We start from the raw sequence: 5292 nt of genomic DNA, 5'->3' as shown, positions 1-5292 counted from the left end.
TCCCTTGTATATGGCATGGAGGCAGTCCTACCTATAGAGGTTGAGATTCCATCAATGAGAGTTTTGATGGAGGCAAAATTAACAGAAGCCGAGTGGTGTCAAAGAAGATTCGATAAATTGAACTTAATCGAAGAAAAGCGCATGACGGCTTTATGCCACGGACAGCTATATCAACAAAGAATGAAGAAAGCTTTCGACAAAAAGGTTCGACCTCGCACAATCAAAGAAGGCGACCTTGTACTAAAAAAGATCCAATCTTTTCTCACAGATTCGAGAGGGAAATGGACTCCCAACTATTACGGCCCCTACGTGGTCAAGAGAGCTTTCTCAGGAGGAGCCTTAATACTCACGACTATGGATGGAGAAGAATTCACCCGTCCTGTGAACGTCGACGCAGTCAAGAAATACTTCGCCTAAATAAACAAAAAAACAGCTCGCTAAGTTGAAAACTCGCAAAGAGCGACTTAGGCAAAAAAGAGCGTCTCGGTGAATCGAAAACCCGAAAGGGCGATTCAGGCAAAAATTAGAGACATAAAAAAAAATATATTAATCAATCCCGGTAAACTTAAAACCCGAAAGGGGTAGTTTGCGCAAAAGTTAGGGATATATGGCAAGTAACTGTGTTCAGGACAAACTTGATCATTCAAAATCCATAGCGGAGTGTTCATCAGCAGTAGGTCATCTTCTACGAAGCACGAATACAGCGCAACTCGGAGTGGAAGGGAGAGATAACGGTCGTCACGTTTCATCGTAGCCCTTTTCCCAAAAATTACCAATTTCCAACTTTGTAAATACTCCATGGAATCAAGCATTTGGCTGATTACCATTCCATATATAATAATTTGAGCCTTGTGCTTTTCCTTTGCAATCTAGTCTTATTCAGTTTCTTGAAATGCATTTTAGGTTTAAACAGTCATTTTCTTGAAACAAATGTTTTCATAAAATAAAAATGAATTTACTTGCAAAAATAAAGGTGAAATTTCTTTCTAAGATTTGCAAACAATAGGAAGAATGCAAACAGTTGCTCCGAGAACGGTTGAGACTCCGGGAACCAATATTTCCCCATGAGGTCGCTTTGCGAACATCTCCCGATGACGGATCTTTACTTCAATTCATATTACTCATTTCAAACAGCGGACAACTGATAACCAGATATTCCAAACAGAGTTCGAACTACAAGAAGAGGACATCTTCTGATCCACAAGAATTTCAGTCGTATCATAGGATTTCACATCCGCGACAATTCTATTCACATTCACTTTACATTTTATAATTGTCATAATATTCATGCATACATTACATCACGACTGCGTAGTCAAGTCAGGCTTTGATCCTGTGAATGCCTGAGTCATTAAGGCATGAACTCAAGTTTCCCCTGCAAGCCCCGGAGAAACTTTTTCCTTCAAGACAACGATCCATGTAGAGAGAATTCCCCAAGCAAGTCAATAGATGGTAGTCTCCCTCAAAGAGATAGTTTGTTCACTTTTGGAATCCCTCAACTGAGAATCTCCTGCAGAGCGACATTCGACAGTCTTCTTCAGATAAGATAGTCTGCATCACATTCCGGAACTCCCTACAGGTCTGGTATTTCCCCAGCAGGGTCAAGAGGTGCCATTTCTTGTCAAGGGAAAATTCAGAATCTCCCAGCAGATCGACAAATGATTCCCCAGCGGAGTCAGCAAATGATAGTCTTCATCCAGAAGATAGTTCATGATCCCCGACAAAGTCAGCAAATGGCAGTCTCTTTCAGCAGAAGACAGTTTGCTCACTTTCTATCATAACTAAGTCAGCAAATGGCAGTCTCTTTCAGCAGAAGACAGTTCGCTCACTTTCTTTCATGACAGGGTCGACAAATGGCAGTCTCTCCCAATAGAAGACAGTTTGCTCCCCTAGCAATTGGCAAATGGCAGTCTTTTCCCAAGAAAAGATAGTTTGTCTGTTAAATACTCAAGAGATCGACAAATGGCAGTTTCTTCAAACAGTTTGTCTGTTTCTGGGATGTTTAACTCCCCACAGAGTCGATGAATGGCAGTTTTCCTCTTAAGGAAACAGTTCGTTGATTCCCCAGGCATCAGTCGACGAATGGCAGTTTTCACCCCGAAAACAATTCGTCCGCCTTCAAACAAAGTCATTAGCCCCTCAAAAGATCATGAGGCCATATGACATTCTTTCAAAGACGTCAAGTCAAAAGGGAAGATGGTGAAGTTTCTTTACTACCGTCAAATGGCGTCTCATCTCCAAGTGCTGATGAGAAGTTTGATGAGGAAACAAACCTTTGAAGTTTCTTTACAGCCGTCAAATGGCATCTTATCTCCAAGCGCTGATAAGAAGTTTGACGAGGAAACAAACCTTTGAAGTTTCTTTACTACCGTCAAGTGGCATCTTATCTCCAAACGCTGATAAGAAGTTTGACGAGGAAACAAACCTTTGAAGTTTCTTTACTACCGTCAAGTGGCATCTCGTCTCCAAGTGCTGATGAGAAGTTTGATGAGGAAACAAACCTTTGGAGATTTTCTCTTTATCTGAGATATCGTCCAAACGCAACTGAGACCAGTTTCGAGATATGGACATCCGAAACGAGGGGAGGTTGTTTACCTTTTTCTAAGTATCAGCACTTAGTTAAAGAAGATGGATTGCGCATCCTACATTGCCATCCATTCACCAGAATCCACATCAAGTATTTCTGCAGGAGTTTGTCTCCTCATCCCCCGCCAAGTGCGACAACAGGATCAAATCATGCAAAGATTTTATCAATTACAACATCTCAGGAGCGCCCAAAATTCGGGCATTCTTTGATATTTAAGTCTCTTTTACACAGGAGAGATCGAGATCTCAATCTCTCTCCCTCCGAATAAAAGAAACTTAAATAGGGGCATCTGTCATACCCTAATTTTTGACCCCCCTGAGATGACATATCTTCAAGATTTTTCATCAGGTCAAGACAAGTTCCCAGAGTAGTCATTTCTCCATCTGGTACCTAATCGAGGATGCTCAAAGACAAGAAAGCTCAGGCAAAGGATCAATCAATACAAGGATTAGTCCCTAATACCATCATGAGGCTCAAAGACTTCAATTTTCTCACCTATGATTGATTAGACATCCAGTCATATGAGTACAGGTTTACTCAGGTCACCAGACTAGGGTTTTGAGCCTATCAAGGACTGAAATCAGGGATCACATTTGGGAAACCCTAAAAAATCTCAGGGAACCATTCAAAGACATCAATCATCTTCAAATAACTCATATTACAAGGTCTACTGGACATCACACTTCAATTCAAAGTCTACAGTCATTATTTTCACATGGTCGACAAATTAGGGTTTTGACCTAATTCACCAAGATAGTTGACTTCTGATCAGGGCATGAATCCAAAACTCAAGACATGATTCAAGGATCTCTACTACCTCCATATAATCCATTTATATCATCCATTTGTGGAGAAGATCTTATTTCTACACAAAAGCCCAAAAATTTCACTTTGTCAGGAAAAAGTCAACTGTGAAGGATCATCATTGACTTTTAAGGTTTTTGGTCAAAAAATGACTTTCAAAGATCAATATCATCAATATATGGATGTCAAAGTCATTTGGCCAAAGAAATTCAAAGAAATTCATCAAGGAGCGAAAAGTCGGGAATTAGGGTTTTTGAAGGCATGGTGAGATCTCAAAATTTCACCTACACAACTCAAAAAACTTCCAACATGAAAGTTGTAGATCTTGCAAAATAAAACAACATCTTACAAAGGAACTTTTTTCAAAAGATCAACCATTTATGAAGTTTTGGAAATTTTGAAGTTTAGGTCATAAACACTTAGAAATTTTTCTAAGTGTTTTAACCTAGTTTTCATCCAACTTTGGGCTCATTTTTCACAAATTTCCTAAATGATTCTGAAGAAGACATAAACTAATGATTTGAAGTAGATGTTTAGGGCTTTCCAAATTGTGTTCAACCTTCTCCAAATTCAATTTGAGCTAGGAGTTATGCTTGTTCAAAGTTGGCCTCATGAAGTAAAATTATAGGTCATGGACACTTTTGGACTTTGCAAATTTTGTGCAAATAACCTCTCTTATGGATGCTACACGACCCATAACACATCTGAAACCATGCCATGCATTCATTTTCACCATGCCATAAGGATTGAAGAAGATTCTAAAAAACAAGAACATGTGATTATGTAATGATTACATTTGTGAATTTATGGCAAATTGATGAATCACCCAAGGAATCTTCTCACCAACCAATTAGAGCTCATTTCTGGCTCAGAATTTTCCCCTGAGATCAAGCAAAATCGAGGGCTAGGGGATTGATCAAATGGAATCAAAATTCTCATCATTGCATAAGAGATATTTGCAAAATTCCTTCATGGCTAAGAAAGCAAATCAACTTCACTAAGGAAGCTCACTCCTCTGCAGCTATACTGATCCATTTGCCTATAAATACAGATGCATTCCTCATTCAAAAACACACCAAAGCAACCATATTACTTGCTTTCTCTTTCTCTCCTCTTGTTCATTGTTTTTCAAAGTTCTTTGGCAAGAAGAATCGATTTCTTCAAACCAAAGCTTATCTTTGGAAAGTGAGCATTCTAACATCTCAAGGGAGGTCATTTGAGGTGATCCAAGCACCTGGATCACTTCTGTAGGTGGAGGAACACTATTGTTGCTCTCACTTTGGAGCACTTGCAGTTGGAGGTCCATGGAGTGATTCAGAAGGTTTCAAGGCAAGCCAATCATCCAGACACACTCCTCAGGTCATAGTGAAGCTAACCAGATGGCTGCAGCTCATCTGTAACTCAGGATTCAACAACCTCCATGTCCACTTGAAGCTCAAATCGAGGGAGGTCCATAGAACAATTCAGAAGGATTCAGGCTACAATAAGCATCCAGTTAGCATCATTGAGTCTCAGGGAAGCTATTGAGATCATTCATTCAAACCCAGGTGCTCTCAATCATCCTCACGATCTCCATTTTCAGAGGTAAGTTTCTGAACTTCACCTCTCTAATTTAAGTACCTTTTGTGAAATAGCTCGATTCTATCTTGTTCAGCATCATCAGAGGATTGAAAACCCTCTATCATCATCCATTTATCTTTCAGTATAGTCATTTAATTTGATTTTGAAATTTTAGGGTTCTTCACGATTTCTGATAAATTAGCTAGATGTAGTTAATAATAGTTCATGTTAGTTACATATTTAGAATCGTGAGTGAAATCAGAGCAAGTTTCGTGTTTACATCATGACAAATGGTTGAGAAACGAGTGAGTTCAGAAATCCAAAAATGGAGAGCTTGAGGT

The sequence above is a fragment of the Vicia villosa genome, linkage group LG4 (genome assembly GCF_029867415.1).
Source record: "Vicia villosa cultivar HV-30 ecotype Madison, WI linkage group LG4, Vvil1.0, whole genome shotgun sequence".
NCBI lineage: Eukaryota > Viridiplantae > Streptophyta > Magnoliopsida > Fabales > Fabaceae > Vicia > Vicia villosa.
The sequence above is the reverse complement of the archived record's forward strand: the minus strand, read 5'-3'. Positions refer to the sequence as shown.